A 19,632-nucleotide genomic window follows, 5' to 3' on the forward strand; every position below is an offset into this window, starting at 1 on the left:
ATAAAGCAGAGAGCTTGCACTGGCAGCACGTTAAAGGCATATTGCAGTAAGCAGACCGGCAGAAAAAAAAAACAATATGGAGACATAGGTAATGTACGGGATGGAAAAGAAGGACAGTAAGAAATAACTTCTGCTAACTATCAAATTATGATTTTAAAGCCTCTTTGAATAAAAGAAAAATAGACGTACGCCAAGATAGCGTCTGTTAGGTGAATGCTTGTTCTGTTAAATTCAGCATCGGTACCGTTGGTGCCATATATCTGTTAGAATCTTATTTGGATATAAGTCAATCACATTGCATGTAATGCAAACTTACATTCACGAGATCCTTCAAATCGCCGAAGTGTGGAAGCCACGAGAGGCAAAGCAACCCGCCATTCTTGCATTCTTCAGACTTCGTAACGAAGCACCACACAAGACGAACTTCGATAATGACTTTATAGCGGCATCAGCATGTGTGCGAAAGACGCCGCACGCATTGTAGTACGCGGCACAGGAGAGTGGCTAAGTGCCGAGTGTCATGGCACTGACAAAACTAAAAAAAAAAAACGATTAAACAAAGATTCGGCTGGGCGCAGACGTTCGCGCGCTTGTCTGTCGAGACGACGCGAGCGCCACCTCGTAACTCTGCTCAACCAATATATAGGGACGCTCGGAGCTTATCGCCTATCCTCGATGGAAAACTCTTGCGGAAAGATAAAATAATGTCACTGCCTTTAGTTTTATTCCGGTGACTTAGCGGCAGCAGCATCAGCTTGAGAAGCTCGGCCAACGTTTATTGCTTCGCACGGTGGTGGTGCTATCGCGGTATCTTGTATCTTTAAGATACACGATACATTCTTCAATGTACCGGAAATACAGATACAGATACTTGTCTTGCGAGACGTATCGCGATACAGATACAAGATACTCAAAAAGTATCTAAGATAGTATCGAAGATACATGTATCTTCGATACTTTCCAGCACTGTAGTCAAGCTATATTGCCACGTGCGTTTCTTCTTATCGCTTTGCCGTATTCGCTTTTTGCCCAGAAAGACTGTCAGCAACGCTCAGCGCAAACCGCGCCTCATTGTTCGAGAAGCTTCGCGATTATTGTAGATCATTTTGTTAAGATTGCGCGCCAGACGCGAACACTCGAGCTTATTCTAGAGATTGCGCAACAACCAGCGATATCGCAGGAAAGTTCGATAGCGCCCGTATAAAAGGCGACGCGCTTCACCGCTTGTCAGTTGATCGACTGTCGACGCTCTGTTCGCCGCTATCAGTGTATTTTTGTGGTTTGGCTTTCCGTTTCTCGGCCACAAGTTCGGCCAAATAAAGAGTTTCATCTCGGACCTGCTGACTGCTGCCTTCGTCGACCTCACGACCAGGTGACAATATAGTTTTGTGCCCATCTGTGTACACGTAGCCATTTGACTTCTTAGTTATTATAGACGCAACCTTATTCCGGCTAGAGCGCGCACATATTCAGAATCACTCTAGTGAAAGGTCATATGCATAGGAATATCTTATGAGTCGCCTTCTTTCGTAGGTAAGCCGGTAATTAGCCGCGGATATCAAAGCGAAAAAATTATTCTTCAGCGTCATCACCCACGACAACTACGCTAGAGCTAGGTTCCACCACAGGCATTTAATGTGTCAAAGTGTCACTTATATCACAAGTGAGTCTTCAGACAGCCATTGAAAATTTAATCGGTTATGTTCACGGACTCTCACTCCGCGAACTCCATCCCCACCTTACCGGTGTATTGAAATAACTTAATTATGCGTTAAGAGACTTTCTTTTCGTAACATTATTTGTCAGAATGCTTCATGTGACCCCCGCTTTTAGGTGTACTGGTACTGCGACATTGCGCGGCTCAACCGCACTTGTTAAACGATCAAAATTGACACGCTATTTGTTCGTTCTGCTTTCTGCTCACGGCCGATCCGAAATATCCGACGCCACACTTCAGCACTACACAGCAGATAATCTACTCGAACACGCTAACAAAAGCCTGAGACTCAGCCGTTGCTGTTTATGTAAGGAGTCGCTTGTGTTCTACTCCTAGCGTTCCCGTCGTGTCTTTGATAGGTACGCGCACATAATATGCCCACATTTTCTTTTCGTATTGCGTATACCTACCCGTCATCTGCCCGCCTAAACAAGCAGCTTGGAGTAACCGTGTTACGCGACCCGAAGAACCCTAAATAAACGCTTTTTCCACTTCTGGTCCTCGGTGGAACCCACTGCGGCTGCCCTCTCCGACAAAAACAGCGACGTAACGGAACGCAACGTTACATAACTTTACGTCTCGGTCTCGACACGCGTGTCCGTATGATCACTAAGGTCAGGAGCGCCAGTCATGGCTGCTGTCGTCGGCGACGAAGAGCGCGGACACGCGTAGTGACGTCGGTCCGATGGCCATAGTCCCGTTACTGTCGCGGGCTCAATTACGCCATTCTTGTCGTCATAGACGCCACTGTGGATGTCGTGGCGTCGTCAGCGAGCGTGTGGAAAACGAGGTTACGGTGTACGCGTCCCCTTTAATTCCCGAAGCATGATAGCCACGTGCTTGAACGTATATAAGCAGCAGTTCTAGGAGGGCATCGCCTCCGAGAAAGCATCGCCAGTTATCCATCTCGGACGTAGCCGACCGCTACAGCAGTGTCTGAACTTTGTCACCGCATATTCTATCAGCCAAATCGACCACTTACTGAACAATCCGACTTCCTAGAGATATACAGAAATATTTGAGCGGTCACGCCAATGGGGCATTTGTTCACTATTATGTAATATACAACAACAATCACCGCATTTCAACAGCCGGAAAGTTTATCCCGCATCTCAACGGTGCTGCGCCAAAAGACTTACACGCTAGTTAACAATGATGCTCAGTTGATCCCGAGGGATATGAAGTTCTGAGCTCTCTCTCTCTCTCTCTTTCATCATATAAGTAATGTATATTTGACCCTTCTTCGATCTTCGTCATTATCTCCGGCTCTTCCAATGCCAATCGGTGAATTCGTATGGATTACTCCTATACTGGGGATTCGGTAGAGAGCAGAATAGAGCGTCACCGCCTTAGGCGCAGCTATACTCGAGCTTGCAGTATCTCCGCGCAAAATTGTAATAATGGATGTTCACCCCGCGGGTTCCAAATTCGTTACCGCGCGCAAGAAGCAGTCGCTGCGTTCGGCGGCGTGCCTGTGGCTTCGGAAATTACGTTCCGTAAGTCACTGATTTATTTCTGTAAGGTGACAAGACACACAATGATTCCAGCCGTCTTGGAGAGAGATTTTTCGAGAATTTCGAGAAGAAAGAAAATTGCTTGTCTATACGTCAGCGCTGCTTCCTCGTAACATTTCCTTTTCTGCACACCTGCTGACCCGAAGGCCGCGGGATCGAAGCCTAGCCGCGGCGGCTGCATTTTCGATGGAGGCGAAAAATGTTTGAGGCCCGTGTACTTAGGTTTAGATGTACGTTAAAGAACCCCAGGTGGTCGAAATTTCCGCGGCCCTCCACTACGGCGTCTCTCATAATCATACCGTGGTTTGGGGACGTCAAAACCCAGATAATATATTATCCTTTTCTGCACATGTGTGGACATAGGAAATCTCCACTGCTACACAACCGTCTGCTGCGCAGCTATTGTGCGCAAGCGTAGCGGCATATGCAGTATGCAAACAACCAGCATTCTGCGACGTTACGTGCACACATTAATAGAAGACAATGAAACTGATCCATGGCAGGTGCAAACGCTAGCGCTCCATAAATAGTTTCAAAGACGCCAAGGCTTTTCGTAAGCGTACTTGTGCAAGTGAAAGGCCGAGGGAAAATATCGAAAGCTAATTATTTGGCCAGTGTTTTAGCGGCGCTTTCATGCAAGGCTAAAACTGATGATAGAACAAACTGAGCCATATTGATGCGTTTTTTTTTTATCTCCCTTGATCACTCTGAGCATATTGACGATAGCAATGAACAAAATAGTGAATGAAATGTTCGTTGATGCAGCTAGCGAATATCCGTGGCCCTCTTCAGAGATCTGCTATAAAGAAAGAAAGAAAGAAAGAAAGAAAGAAAGAAAGAAAGAAAGAAAGAAAGAAAGAAAGAAAGAAAGAAAGAAAGAAAGAAAGAAAGAAAGAAAGAAAGAAAGAAAGAAAGAAAGAAAGAAAGTAAGAAAGAAAGAACGGTGATTGGAATTCTCGGGGCACTAGAAGAGAGAGCCCTCTTGCAAACAGCAAAGCGCGATTCGCGCAAACAACGTCCACGCGACGAGCAAATAAGGCATTGCACTCCCACTCGAGTACTGAATATAGAAGCTCGATTGGGACGCGTGTAAGACACGAGAAGCAACGAGGACGCTCAACTAAACAAGCAATCGAGGCCAAAGGCAACAAACAACCGAAACCGCCCCGCCCCTTCCACCTCGGCGCGCCCGGACGATGTCCCGTATTTCGAGGCGCGGACTTTGAGGTCAGTTCGCGGAAATCGGAGAGCGCGCGCTCTCTTCTCGGCACGCCAGCGCGCTGCGCAATCCTATAATGAAGCCTTTAATTTCACGCCCCGTCAGATTCGCAAATGCCGTCCCCGGCCGTAATTGTTTACGGCTCACCGGTGCGCCAACCAGCCGAACGCGGAACGCACCGCTCCGCTCCGGCGAGTACGCGCGAACCTCAGATGCCTTAACACTCTTACGTACGTCCGAATAACCCTTTGCGTTTTTTATTCCGGCAATTCGTTCTTTTATTCGTCGTGTCTTCCCCCGTTCGCGTGCTCGCTGTCTCTTTCTAATTACGCGCTATCCGGAGCTTATTCTGCCGAGAATGGAACGGCAAGAACAAGAGAGTCACTTCATCTTCGCCTCCACGGTGGAACCGAGTTTTTATTTGCTTAACGCGGCCACTTTGGGTACCTCTGTTTGCCGGAAGGTTGTGCTCGTTGCCTCTTGTCCGTTTTCCCGCTTTTTTTTTTTCGCAGCTCGTCCTCCCACACAGAAGATGCCTAGTACTCAATCTACAGGAAGAAGACAAGCTCGCCTCAGTGTCCGAGTTCTCGGTTCGCTTCGCCGTTTTTTCACGCGCCAACACCATCGCCTACACAGAGCGCCTAATACAGGCGTGTATTTGTTGTAGTCGAGTTGCAGTAAAAAGGGCCTCATAGGGACTGGGAAGAAAAAGAATGAGAGAACTAGCGCGAGTGAACGTAACAGCGCAGCCGTGCTTTGATAGAAAGGATCAGCTTAAGAGAAGAAATAATGCAGAAACTTTTTCTATTCCTTTTGCGCGTGTAAGTGTTCGCACTTTTACACTTCATCCTTGTGACTTGTAATTGAGTTACGCGCTCACTGATCCGTCGCCAAGTTGGTGAGCGAATACCAGAGCGTTCCATCAATTCTGCTCTTGAACAAAATGGCCGTCGGGTACATTACGTGCACAGTGCCAACTGTGCTGTACAGAAACGCACTGAGAAAAAAAGCTAATAAAAAGAAATTCAGTGCTGGGAAGATATAACGCCAATAAAAACGAACAGTGATGGATCCTCCTCGTGTCTGCAGTCGCACTCCCCTGAGAGCATCCGCTTGATGAAGCAAACGACTCGTCGCTGCTGCTAACGTCTTCTTCGACAAACTGTCCGAAGCAGCACAAATGTTCATAAGGCAAAAAAAAAAGTGAGCGCGCACATTATATAGGGAAAGAGCTTAGGGCAATGACACGATATATAGTACCGCTACTGCATGCAAGGCCTTTCTCCGCAGCTAATCATTAAAATTTTTCTCCGTTTATCACAGCCTCAGCTGTGTCGCGTTTCGTTATTACGCTTACCTATAAGCGCTGTCAGGGTTGATGACTGCGAGCACGAGCCAGTGAGCTGGAATCTCCGGAAATTCACCGCTCGATGGGCGCCCAGCTAACTGCGTACAGAGCGCATGCTGCTTTTCCTTCGTGGTGCTCGGCGCAAGCAGCCTTTTACGCAACTTCACACGTTTCGCATACTTTCTAGGCGGTGGCGCGTTAGCACCGACTTTACGCCTGGCCGGTTCGAGAAAAATAAAAATAGTGTGAGTGATAACGCGGCCGTGACAGCCGGTGAAACCACCTTGAACGTAAGGTGCGGCTGACTAGCTCGGGTTTGGGCAGATGCGCGGTAAATCGAAAAATTTAGACTCATTACCCCGGATGTCACTCTTCCATTTATTATAGGGTAGACGACATTTTTCGATGGGCACCTGCGCGTATGTAAAGCGTACAAACACACAGGCACACACGAGCTCAAGGGATAACTGCTGACTTTATAAGAAGAGTTCTCCCAAGCATTGCTTAGTAATTCTTTCCTAATTCCTGTCATTGGTGCCATAGGCGTGCGCAGGGTTCCCCATTAGGGGGGGAGGGGCAAAGGTTCGTCGCAGCGCCCCCCCCCCACCCTAATAAGTCAATGTAAGGGGCAGATTTTGCGCCCCCTCTTAGGTGATTAGGGGGGGGGGGGCCCTGCCCCCCCACTGCCCCCTCCTGTGCGCACGCCTACGATTGGTGCTATTGAAGTCCCAGAATAAATTGACGAAGAAAAACTCACAGGGTTCCTCATGCATTCACCAAAGACATCTCGAAGGTGAAAACCATCTTCTTTTTCTTCTGAGTAAATGTACTGATCCTGCTTCTTATTAAATGTACTGATCCTGCTTCTGAGTAAATGTACTGATCCAATGTCACGTGATGGCGCCATCATGTGACATTACGCCCCGTGCGTCACAGTGACATGAGAATGATTTTGGCATCACTCGTCCCCGACGCCGCAGGTTGCCGGCGGTCAAATTTGTCGTTTGATGAGGCATTTAAAGATTTCGCCTTAACAAATCACTTGTCGAAATCGATTTGCTAAGTCCTGCGCGCTTTAACAGTTGTTTAAAGGGACGTCGCACAGGCTCTGTATGGAGAAACGACCAATTGACCTCTCAAGCTTAAACATGAAGATGAAAGCAACAGCCGTACCGCAACGGGAACGTTGTACCTTTCGGCAGGGTCTATGCAATTCTTCCCAGGAATTAACTTGCTGATTCTGTTAAAAATATATATCGGTAAGTTGCGAAAGGCCCACAGTATTATTACAGTGAAGACTAGAACCGCTGGAAAGACGATGAAAACTTTCTTGTGTTTTTTTTCTGTAGTTCGCTGGAGACAGTCCGTACGAATGCACGTTTCCATAACATAATTTTTTTCCGGCAGAGAACATTTTTTTCCACAAAAAGAAAAATGAAAACGATTTTCACGAAACGCTTATTAGCAAGCGTTGGCTGCACATGCAAGTTGCTTATCTTCTAATCGTTGTTGGCAACCTGCCTTTACAAAGAAGACGTCCCTCTTCTGGAAAAAAGCTAGCATTTTCTCTTACGCAGCGTTTTACTCTAGAAGGCTCTTTTAGGCATGCAGGCCTTTCTACTTGCAGAAGACTTTTCCTTAAAAGAGGTCGTCAGCTCTTGGTCCAGGGAAAAGCGCGAAAAAAACGCACGCAGGGCTTGTAACATGCACGGCAGACGTGTGGTGTGTTCTTCGTGCCTCTTCCTTGTCTGCGTTTTTTCCAGCGCTGTTCCCTGGATGAAGATGCTCAATGAAGTAGACAGCAAGTTTACCCTATTATTCGTCGACTCAACCAGCGCTCACCCTAGTCTGCTTGTCTCTGGCTCTAGTATAGTGTTCTTATTTTTTTTATTTACCCATTTATTTATTTTCCTCTATGTTCCCCAGAACCACTGTATCTGCGGCAGTTCCCTATAACATCGAGCCACACACGCTCAACAGACTTTGACACGTACTTGCGTACCGTCCTCCGCCACGGCTCAGTCTGGAAGCCGGGGTCGAGTAACTCACTGCCATGGCAACGCCCCGACTACAGTGCGACTCTACCGCCGCTGCTGCCCTTGTGCATTTAAACGAGCTTTTCTACAGGACGCGTCTTCCCTGAAATCTTTCCTTCAAGCGACGTCGACAGCAGAGACCGAAAGCCTGATTAGTTTTTTGTCACTGCTACGTCGTTTCTCTCTCTCTCTCTCTCGCTCATATTTTTTAACACGAAAGTGTTTTATGCTGGGGTCCACCAAGACTTCAGTGACGTATTTCCGTCACGGAAATGACGTGGGAAAAATTTACACGATCAGATGGCAACGAAAAAAAGGTTCCGTAAACGGGCATCGTACCCACGACCGCTCGGAACACAACAACAGATGCCGAGCACGCTATCCACTGCGTCACGGTCACAGTCTCTAGAGGCTTCACAAACGCACCGTTTATACCTGCCACTCTCCCGGTCGGCGGAGTGGTGTTGCCCTCTGGGAGCGGTAAAGTAAAGTAATTCGTCATTACTGTGGTCTCCGCGATTAACATCTGCAACGCGTTACACGTCCGTCCCATTTGGCGCGTTTTCAATAGAAGTTCAATTTTGTCAATGCCTTAACACACCGCGAGGTGGCGACATTAGCCTGAGTGTCGTAAAAGCGTCGGCCTCGATCATAACATTACGCTAATCCGAACCAAAAATAGCTCTGCGACGCGCGCCTGCCTCACCTGGCTGTAACACCGCGTTCCCCGCCTACGCGCTCGCCCCGAGAAAAATCGGGGCGAGAGGCAGTGCACAGAAACGTACCATAGGGACAGCTTTGTCTCTTCTGGCGCCTTATGGACGCCAGTCCAATTGAAAATGACAGAATTAAAAAAAAAAGAAGGATAGGTTTCATTTCACACTTTTCACTTGACATCTACTGTGCCCAGTGCTGTTCCGTCTTCTAGTGAATATTCAGGTAAGTGAACTATTTCTTTGGGACCATTGAAGCTCACTCAAGTGAGCGTTCACTATATATACATATAGATATGCTAAAAGATTACTTTGAAGGGCTCGTTTATGTTAGCCATATTAATTATGAGAACAGACTCAACAGACATATATATATATATATATATATATATATATATATATATATATATATATATATATATATATATATATATATCCATACATCCATACATCAATCCATACATACATACATTGATGGAAATCTGTTTTAAATAAAATGAGGTGCGAGATTCAAGACCGGAATGTTGGTTTCCGCTACTACGTCCATGTATTTCCCTACGTGTTTTATCTTCCAATGATAATAACGTGCGCATTGTGATTATGAGCTGAAAATGCCGCCGATCGTATTCATCGTTTCATCGAACCCACGGCATGACAACGGTATGCGGAACGACAACTCTAAACCAGACTTTCTTTATGCGGCGTTCTTTATGAGCCTAGACTATATCGTTGTTGCCTTGTGATCTCGCGCGGCATATCGCTGCTAAGTAGCCAGGAAGTAAATAGAACAGGTGCCACGCAATATACCGGGAGAATAAACAGCTACCTAAAGCAGGCCCCCGCCTATGGCTTTTCTCACCACGTTTCAGCTTAACGACCACGCAAGCGTAAAAGTGACAACAAGACGAACGTCAAGAGGCGCGCATGTTTCGCGGCGACGCTCTTCCAAGCCAAACTGCAACGTTGACCGAAAACGAGCCAGCGCACTCGGGTAGCCGAGCTGCCGTGAATAATGACGCTTCGGATGGCAAGGAGAGGGCGCCTTCTTTTCCTCTGGCGCGCAAAACGCGAGCAGTGCGTCCGAGTGGTGCAGTTTAAAAGCGAGACCGCTGTGTACGCACTCGACTGTGACTGCGAGGACAGCGAGTTGTTTACCGCATCTTTTTCGTCATAATCAAGTTAAGCGCTAAGTCACGGATGTATTATGCAAAGATGACGGAGTCTGGAGGGGCGTGAGACGCCAACGCGCACTCAGATCCCCGAAAACAAAAATAAAAGCAAGCAAGGAAGTAGCAATGAGTTTTTATATAAATAAGAAATGAATACGTCGCCATACCTGCCGTAAATTTTGAAAAGTTGAGGCGGCAAGACAGTTGTAAAAAACAAATGCTGCGATACCTCTTAGCAGTGCCTTTTTTTTAACAAAAGGTGGCGAAGACGCGTGAGCCTCAATTTCTCCTGGAAATTCCGCGTCACACCAGGCTTTATGAAATGTAGGGGCGAATTCGCCTGGCCTCCGTTCCGAGTCAACAGTGTTGGAGAAGAGAGTTTATGCTGTGCAGATGAAACAAGCGCGCGCGGGGCATGACACTGCCTGCTTACCAATTCTGGGCAGCCGCTCTCGAAATGTACTTTGGCTTGCGTTTTTTCGCGCCTCGCATTTGAAAAGCCACGCGCAAAGACCGACGCCATCGCGCACGTACTCTTCGTCACGTCTCGCGCTGCATAGGTAATGCACAAAGCCCTTTCTTGGAATTCTTTCTTCTCAAGGCGTGATTAGAGAGGCGCCGCCAGTTCGCGCATGACAAAGTGCGTAGCTGCGGAGCGGAAGGTGCGATAGATGCGTATGAATGGTTTCTAGCAAATGGAATCTTTTTTCTCTGTTGTAATGCGCGACGCACATCAGCGGATTTTGTACGCAGCACGCGGAGCAGCCCGTACCGATGCGTAAGTTTAGTGCGAGGTGTGCAGGATGTTCTGCTATATGAACCTATACGAGTTTTGAAGTTTTCAAACATACTTCCTTACCTGTTCTGTATAAACAATCAGTTAAAATTGAAAGAATTCATATGTATTCTCAAGATATGTGGCCTTTTTTCTTCGTTTTTTTTTCATAAATAGCCACGTCCACTTTAAGTGAAACTGAGAAAAACGCAGTTTCAGATTCGAGTGAGCTGTGTCGTGGTTTCCTTTGTTTGATTTGTTTCCTCTTCAAGGGGGTTATGAGCCCGAAATAATACTGGCTTGACTGCTTGTAGGGCTGACCTTGTTCCGAAGCGCGTGCAGTTCTACGATGAGCAAGCGCACGAAATTCCGGACACAGTTTTGCATAGTGCTGAGAATGAGGACCAAAACATTTAGAGCAGCAATTGATCACTTAACGCCGAGCCACCAGCCGCCAATCACCCTGCATCGTCTCGTCCCTAACACGAGCTTTTGCAGTGCTGTTGCGCTAAATCCAGTCGTAAATTAATGCTGTTTGTTTTAAACCGATAATTTCAATTTACTTTGAAATTGGAAACACCGGCGTTACATCGAGGAAAGTAAGAAACAATTGACAGACGCCGCGTAAATAAAGTCCACTAGAGGTCTCGCAACAAGCTGTGCGTTGCGTATACCGCGATGCCTTGAGGTTTGCAACTAAATAAGGTCTCACTCTATAAGCGCTGCGTCAGCACGCGATCTTAACGACCGCTCGTCCCCGACCGAGACGCTGCGGGGCGATCACTCGTTGGCAATACTCATCCGAGCCGGTGAAAAACGAGAAGCCGTTCTTTAGGGCGGCGGTCCTTTCGCGTTTGTTTGTCTGTGGTCTTTCGCCGTGGCGGGCGTCCTTTTACGTTCATGACAAAGGGACGTCGCAATAAATAACACTGTATACGGCGCCGCTGCTATTTGTCGTTTTTTTTTTTTTCAGACGTAGTGTTTGTTCACCGCATTCGCCGCTCCCTCTCAATCTTCAGCAGATGAGATGCGCGTCCCACGGTGCGAGCTTTCCTTACGGGCCGCTTGAGCCGAAAGCATCCCACTCGTTTGTCTTCGCGAAAATCTGCGCTCTGAGTGCGTGGCCGGTCACTGAATCGTACTGTTGCCCGACAGCCATGAGTTGTGCGCAGCTTCTGCCCTAGTGTAAGCGTATATAGAAACCTCGGGATGGGGGTGACAGCCAGCAAAATAGACAGCTCATAAAGAAATGCTGCTCTGCTTTTCTACGGCTTCGGGTCGTAGACGATCACTCTGGGAAATGTCGCCAATGTTTAGAAGCAGGGTGCTGGTGACCACGAGTAAACAAACTGGCGCAGATGCAGGAACGCGCCCAGCGTGAGCGAAAAACGTTTTTCGGACAAACACATATACCTCTGCAAGGATTAATATTTCGTCGGGAAATATATAAGTGGCGCGAGATAGTTCATTCAGACTGTTGTTGGGGATTAGTAGTCCTTGAGCTTCGTGCGGTTTGAAGAAGAAACGGTAATTTCTTCGAAACTCCTGCGTCAGGGGAGGGGCGTAGGCAGAAATTCTTTTCGGGGGGGGGGGGGGGGGACACCTTCATGATCAGAAGCGGGGGCCGGCCAGGCAGATGTGGTCGAGTGCTATATTTCGGGCTCTGTATGCCATGGCAAAAGACATTGGGGGGGGGGGGGCATGGCTCGGTGTGCCGCCCCCTGGCAACGCCACTCTCCTGCGTAGCGTGTGGTTAACGGTCTGTCCATGATAAGAGTGCGGAACGCTGCAAAATTTTTGAGCTCTACTGTAAGCAAGCCCAAATGGCCAAAACTAACACCGTCTTAGAAACCTGTTACCCATCCCCCTCACCTCTTCCGCTTGAGCCCTTTTTAAAGCGAATGCCTTAGATGCCCCTTCAAACTCGAAAATGGGCCTTTTTCATGAGGGTGGTCTGCGCATGCGCGGCGGCGGTGACAGCACGCGTTCCATGTTTTTCGGGGGTCACAGCGTGGCAACGGGAGCGAACTGAGCGCCAACTGGCGTGGCAGATTTGCGAATTTTTGCGAAAAATACCAGGCCTCCGAGAATGTCTACCTGCGCGCTGCGGGCAATTTCGGAGGTCATGGACGCCCAGTTTCGATTCCAGCGATCTCCACTAGAGGCGCTGCCCAGACCTGAAAAAGGCCCATTGACCGGCGTCCCGCGTCAGCGGCAACAAGAGTGATGCAAAAAATCATCATCACGTGTTCACGTCATATGGTGACGTCATCATGTCGTCACAGGTGGCCAAAACTTGCCGTTATTATGACGTCATCGTGACGTAGACGCGGCGTCACGTGACGGAACGCCACATGACGATATCATCACATGACATCGTAACTTGGTCAAAGGTGGGCCCATCACGGAGGCAGTGCAAAAACACGCTAGGTGCAGAAAGCTTTCGGCGGGCGGCGGGGCAAGATCAGTACATCGACTAAGAAGAAAAATAAGACGCATTTCTCCTTCGAGTCGTCTTAGATTAATGCACAAGGGAACCCGTGAGTTTTCATTACAGCGAAGCTCTCTTAGTCCAACCTGTGCAAGCGTTGGCGTTCGCTGGTCACTTGACCTGAGGGGCGAGAGTGAAGCAATGGGCTGCCCTTGACCGAGAGTGGCAAGGGAGGGCTTCACTCGGATGGGGATAAGGTGAGGAGCGTCGCTGTACCCTCGCTCGGACGGGGAGAGGGTGCGCTGGTCTAACAGACATGGGTGCAGCAGAGATAAGATTGAAGCCAGTTTCTGTTTTAACTGGCTTGCTGTGGTGAGGTTGACGTTCACATTACCTCGGCTGCTCCATTTCTGTAAGCTCTGCGGCGAAAAAAAAAAGAGCGGTTACCCGAAATAAAGACTGAGCAAGTAAAGAAAAAAAAAACATATAGCAAACTGAAACGTTAAAAAATAACGTGGTAATGTACAGTGCTCTTGCATGAGTTCAACACGGACACATTTCTAGTTCAGCCCAAAGTATATGGACTCACATCATTCCGTATACAGCAACAAGTGGATGCTCATCACAAGCGCTTATCTAGTCCACAGAGAAAGAAGCAAAGAAAGACAGGCAGGTTAACCAGACGCACGTCCGGCGTACTACCCTGCACTACTATGAACTCTCTGGGGAAGATGTTCGCCTTTTGCTGAAGGTGCTTTTCAGGCCACGGTCAAATACTGTTCGGCAATCGGTCTGTCCATACTTGCTAGTTTCTTCTCTAACTTTTCTCGTTCATTTGTGTACTTTATGCATTCAGAAAGAATAAGCCCAGCATTCTCACCTTCATGGCCAGCATGGCAAGCCACGTCTTCCGGAACAGTCGGCTCGCACCACATATATGAACATATACAGTGAAACCTCGGTGATACGAATATCACGGGAGTACCAAAAATATTCGTATCATGCGAAATTCGTATCACCAGAAAGCACGGAAAATTAGCATGCGACAAAAGAAAGCTGGCCTACATTTTCATTTATTGTTTTTCATCGCCGCAGCAACGTCAGGAAGAACCCTGAATGATTGTCAGTTAAGTTTTTAGATGTCGGCAATCATATCAGCACTCGTAAATATGCGACCCGTACGCGCGTATTTAATTATTGAACCAGGTGCGTTGTGACCCCCGACAGCAGTAGCCCCTTCCAAATTATAGTATGTTTTTTTCATGACACCGGTGTACTGCAGCGAAAGTAATGAAAGAAGCGCTTTGACGCGATGGATCAAGGCCACGAAGTTACAGAACCGCGGTCCTGTGCTATGATATTGTTGTCGCGGAGGTGTTGGGGATGTTTTTTTTTTTTTTTGATTTACGGCCATGCCCGCCCAAGTGCCACCTCAACGGTCGCGCATGTTGACGTTGCGAGGCCTGACTCCTTCGTCAAGACCGTCCTCGCCTTCTTTCGGTCCTCGTCCACCTTCCATAGGATGTCTGATGCACGAAGCAGGCACGTGCAAACACAATACAACGATAGCAGCCCGCATCGCGTCGTTAGGAAAAAAAAAAGCATGGCGCTAATGTCCTCTGTAATCTAAAGGCGAAGACACACGGAGGCACATAAGAGCCTCAAAGATTCGCGCACACAATCTCGGAGGCCGTGACGCGTCTCTGAAGGTTTATTCTGACCGTAAGAAAAGTGTTCTTCTTACACCGTGATTCTGACGATTTGGCGGTGCGGCGCGCATGCCCACGCTTGCGTTCCCGCGCTCGCACGTGCTTGGCGCGTCTTCCGCGACAGCGCGGACAGCACCTCTTCGTACCTGGGCGGTTGCGTACGTTCGTATCAAACGTCGCTGGGTGAAAATCTGTTCGCACCAATCGTACTCCATTACATTGCAGGCCAATGGGCCTTGGCCGGGGCCAACTAAAAATTCGTATCACCTCGAAATTCGTATGAACTGTGATCGTATCACCGAGGTTCCACTGTATTAACGAAAAAACGGCAATGATAGAACAAGGAAAATGACTGGAAAAGGCTCGCGAAATGAGACATGAAATGCAACCCTCGCTTTCACGGCGCATTCATGGCGTGGGGCTGGTTCGAATGTTTGTCTATGCTGTCGCTTGTTGGCATTAAAACACCAGCAAACGTGCTGCCGCCTTGACTCCTTTAACTGCGAACATCTAAACCAACCACTAGCGCTTTGGAGACCACATCTGCCGCGCATACGAGGAGTCTTGTAACCTTATTTGTTAGGCGTTCAACATATCGCTAAGGTGAAATTCAACAGCGCCTGCTCAATTTTTGTAATTATATTAGTCCACGAATATTTTTGTTCATTACGAGCTGCCTACATGTCAGTTTGTCGTGCGTAACGTGTAAAAAAAATATTAAATGCCAAGTGACCGCATATTGAACGGCAAACAGAATTCAATGTATGGCTGCGTCTCTTACAAAGCGCAGGAAACACAGAGCAAGAAAACACATGGTCGAAACAACGGCTTTTAGTATCCATTTGGGTGGGTTGGTAAATCTTTGCTAAAAATTTCAGCGCAGAGAAGACACAAGCCCGAAACAAGAAAACAAGGGCTAGCACTGAACTTCCAGCAACTTTTATTTGAAAATACTTGCAATTACACTTCTGCAATTAAGGAGAGCAAAATGTGCGTGACCCGAAACATCGTTGAAGCTGACCGCGTTTCCAATGTCGGCGAGGGACGTGTAAGCGTTGCCTACATGACGCTTTCTCATAAAAAAAATAATAAAATAAAAAAGGCGCATTTATGCATACGCAGATGACGATGTGCTGCAGTTTTTAGGATAAATGGCTTAGCTTCCAGAAAGCGCGCAATCCTTGGTAAGGGTTATGATGGCACAATTTGATGCAAAATTGAAGTAATGCATCCATTTTCTCAGTGTCCACTATTGCCTAACTTAAAGCAACATCACAATCTGAAAGAAAAAGAGCGTATTAACTTAGCCAACATTAATTACGTACGTACGGTGCGATGCAAAACCTTTCTTTCTTTTTTCTTTTTGTAATCCCGGAATCTATTTCAAACGGGCGCGTGTTCTGAAACCTATGATGTTGCAAAAGTGTTCAGCACGTCACAATTCGCGATAGCAAAGCCTTTCGTGCTGCTTAGGAGCTATAGGCGTGGGCCATAATGGACATTTCATACGAGATCGCATAACAATGCAAACACAGCGGGATGCAAAATTACGAAACCGAAGACAAATCGTCGCTTACTTTCAAGGTTTGGTTCTTTTGCTCGGAAAACCAGGAAGCGAGACGATATAACCGGTCGAGCCTCGTTTATATCTGTTCTGAAGGGGTAAATACTGGCGAACTTCGAATGAAAAAATACGGCTTCACTTTCCGGGGGAAGCACGAGCATAGCTTGGAACGAAAAAGCACCGTTTCCCATCGGAGGGTGCGTAACGTGGGATTGTGAGACGCAGGGGCCAGAACGGTTGCCGTTTCCTCGAAGCCGGCGTGGGTGGACATCCATTTCCTGAATGCGACAGCTGACCGATGATTTCAGGGATGGAAGAAGAACCCTCATTTTCTTCACTCGTGCTTCCGGGCTCAACCCCGACACAGCGTTGTTTGTTTGCGAGCCAGTGGCTGCGCCGCGCCCGACCTCAACGTTTCCCTGAAAACGGAGAGGCGTTTTCGAGCGTATTATTCCGGAAAACATATATCCCTTCTTTTTCTTTTTGCTCGTACAACGCCTACATTCGCGATACACTCTCCCCATGGAAAGTTTGTAGGCGCCATTGTTAACGAAAGGTTACTACGTCTCGTGCAGTATAACGAAGTTATCCATTATACCAGTTTGTTAATTACGCAGTGGTGGGTAAATTAGGAGACTACTGTGCTAACCAAATACTGTGAAACTGAACTTTTTTTTGTTCATTGGCCGCAGTGAACGTCGGTGTTCTGGTATGCAATTTGTAGCGATCTCTGGCTGCTTCTGTCTTCACTAGTAATGAACTACTCGCACGAATGTTAGAGAGCGTTAGTGGTTTGTTCATTCAAAGTTGTTCCTCCTTATATCGCATGTATAAACAAAGAGGCTGCCGGTTGCTTTGTGAAACACTGGCATCTCCTTACAGGTATATCACTAAAAAAAATATGCCACAGCGACCACTTTCAATACGCCTTCCTGTGTGCTTCGGCGAGTGTTTGAAAGGTTCTAATCCAAGCGTTCTAATTCGCAACTGTTTGAGTTCTGCAGTTTCGAGCGTCTCTCTAACGGCCAGGCTCCTGCGTAATAAGGGTTTCTGACGCAGGACTTATTACTACCGTTATACGGTATTACTATGCTCTACGTCACGGTTGGTTCCGATTTTCGTATTGAACAATTCTAACGTATTAACCTCTCGGAAACGTGGTTTCAGAAGCTTTCCATTTTAAAATTAGCGAACGCTTTGTTACCACAGAGAATCAGAAGGCGAGTACGCGTATCGTATTGAATTATTAGGACTGGTGCGAAGAATTAAAAAGAATGAATTGCTCGAGTTACAAATAGACGGCGGGAATCGCCTCCTTCGAGATTTTCGAGCAGAATCGGCACGCCGACGAGCATAGGTCACAGCGGCACCACTGGTGTCCTGTAACTAGAAAAAATATGTCTAGGCGTCGTGGTCTTCCCTGCGAATTGAACTTGCACCTTTATCCATTGTGTGCCTGCTCATCATAGCGATTTCGCGCGCACAGTTTGGTCAAATAAGATAACTCTTCATAAACCTGGCGTATTTCTTCACCGGTCATCGTTTCCACATGATTTTTCGATATAGTGAGCACTTTTTGATTAAGCCGCTTATTACACTCATTAAAAACGTGAGGACAAAACATACGCTGAAGCCTCATTCTTCGTTATCGGGATTGTCAGTAAAGCAACTCTATTATCTTGCATGCGTTGTGATGTGCGTAACTGTCTGCTGTAATGGTCGCCTTATTTCTCGCCTTTACTCTGCGAAACCTCTTGAAACTTCGTACTTTTTCGTGTATTTTAAGCGTATTTTACGTGTATTTACGTGTTTTGTACCTTACGTGTGTTTCAGGTTCGAGCCCTCTCGCGCGCATCGTATTCACCCAGCACTTCTGACACCGTGAGTATTGCATCGTTCTCCGTGTAAGAGTGCTTCGAATCCGTTCGCACGCTTCTCGTGGTATAGGCGTGGCTTTACGATTTCCGTAATTAAGCAACGCTTACCGCGCTTGTGGCGCTCCCTCGCGTGTCTGGTGGGAACTGAATTTGCGGAAGCTTCTGTTATATGACGCAGTGCCCATTCTCCGACGTCATTCTGTGTTCACGTAAGGAAAACGTAGCGCTCGTCTACTTTCATGAAGACGATCAAGTTCAACACCAACTAGCCTCGCAACGGTTTTTTTTTTTTTTTTGTCAAGCGAACTTCTGCTATGCATAAGCTCAGCGAAAGATCCCGCAAAGAAGCATCCAAACGACTGTTTTAAAAAAACGCTTATAGAGTTTATCTTCGAACCTAGACATGTGCAAAAGCCAGAGACCGTTCTTTGTAATAGCTATTGTGCAAATGTCGGTGTTTCTCGCATGGGCCGCGTAATGGTAACTTCCTGCAGTAATGAAGGCTTTAGTTTACCAGAGCTCAGGAGGAAATGGAAAATGATTAAATGTCCGTGCATATTTCTTTCTTTGCAATAGAAATAAAGAATTTCCTCACTTTAGCTTGAAAAAGTCACTTCAACAAAAAAGAAAAAAAAAACGCTCCCGTTAAAGCTCTCGCAAAATGCACAGTGTACGTGCGCAGGAATTATCAGCGCCTGTTTTCCAACATGCAAATGAAGCAACCACGCACTTTCATTCGGCATTCTTGTTATCTCATCACTTAGGTTCGTTATAAACATCTCAGAAATATCCGAAGGTACCTTGAGCCTTCAGCGGGAACCTCAGAATCTGCGGCGATCGACGAGGTGAGGGCGCAGATAAAAAAGTCCGGCGGGGCGAGCGGGCGGCCGGTGTTGGATGAGGCGAGACGACTGGCGCAAGCAAGCGTTGCGCGATGGCGCCAGTGGCTCGTACGGGGCCGTTGCCCTGATTCCCCGAGATTGCCGAGAAATTTCCATTTCACGCTGCCGGGCGTACCCTAAGCCGCCAGTAAAGAACAGAAAGCCCTCGGCCTTTAAGTTTCAAGTAAACTGCGCCTGATGCGGCCATTCTAAGTGTGAAAAACGAAAACGAGCGCTGCGGAACGGGAGGGCGATGATAGAAGTGCAGAAGCGGCGCGTTAAGGTTCTGTGAAGAAACTAAACATGGAAAAACAAAAAAAGGCTAAGCGCTGCGATGTTCAACTTTACGAAAAGAAGAAGCTGCAGGGGAAACCACAACACTATAACAGCGTAAAGCAGGGCATGGGGGATACAAAGATTGAAACGATGTTTCATTTAAAAAGGAAGTTTTTTTTTTTCTTCATTTAGTGGGAACGAGTGCACCGCCGATGTGACAGAAAGTGGTGCTTCACGAACACGTGTGTACAGACACACACAGGAAAGGATACAATATACGAATTATACTGATACACTCGTCCATTACGTCACGACTACATACAAAGTTTTACCCGCGCTTTGAGGAAATAATCGTTTGCCCTCGTACAGCATTCGAGATTTTTGACTGGCAGGAGTTTGACGC

General features: G+C 47.3%; 1 protein-coding gene across 1 annotated transcript in view; it reads left to right on the forward strand.

Annotated features, from left to right (window-relative positions):
* LOC119390623 (prohormone-1) overlaps nucleotides 1-19,632 on the forward strand; it is a 203,570-nt gene that overhangs the window by 53,283 nt on the left and 130,655 nt on the right. The window contains exon 2 of the mRNA XM_037658232.2: nucleotides 18,029-18,076. The gene's annotated coding sequence lies outside the window, so the exon portion shown is untranslated. The remainder of the gene's footprint in view (nucleotides 1-18,028; nucleotides 18,077-19,632) is intronic.

Source organism: Rhipicephalus sanguineus, chromosome 4, assembly GCF_013339695.2.
Source record: "Rhipicephalus sanguineus isolate Rsan-2018 chromosome 4, BIME_Rsan_1.4, whole genome shotgun sequence".
In the NCBI taxonomy this organism is placed as follows: Eukaryota; Metazoa; Arthropoda; class Arachnida; order Ixodida; family Ixodidae; genus Rhipicephalus; species Rhipicephalus sanguineus.